The sequence below is a fragment of the Bison bison genome, unplaced genomic scaffold (genome assembly GCF_000754665.1).
Source record: "Bison bison bison isolate TAMUID 2011002044 unplaced genomic scaffold, Bison_UMD1.0 scf7180017864270, whole genome shotgun sequence".
Taxonomy (NCBI): Eukaryota; Metazoa; Chordata; class Mammalia; order Artiodactyla; family Bovidae; genus Bison; species Bison bison.
This window is the reverse complement of record NW_011494842.1, coordinates 2,127,826-2,128,234: the sequence shown is the minus strand read 5'-3', so window position 1 is coordinate 2,128,234 and position 409 is coordinate 2,127,826.

Sequence of the window (409 nt, the reverse complement as noted above, 5' to 3'; positions counted from 1 at the left end):
ATTTCTCAAGAGGCAGGTCAGGTGGTCTGGTATTCCCATCTCTTTCAGAATTTTCCACAGTTCATTGTGATCCACACAGTCAAAGGCTTTGGCATAGTCAATAAAGCAGAAATAAATGTTTTTCTGGAACTCTCTTTCTTTTTCCAGGATCCAGCAGATGTTGGCAATTTGATCTCTGGTTCCTCTGCCTTTTCCAAAACCAGCATGAACATCAGGAGGTTCACAGTTCACATATTGCTGAAGCCTGGCTTGGAGAATTTTGAGCATGACTTTACTAGTGTGTGAGATGAGTGCAATTGTGCGGTAGTTTGAGCATTCTTTGGCATTGCCTTTCTTTGGGATTGGAATGAAAATTGACCTTTTCCAGTCCTTTGGCCACTGCTGAGTTTTCCAAATTTGCTGGCATAGT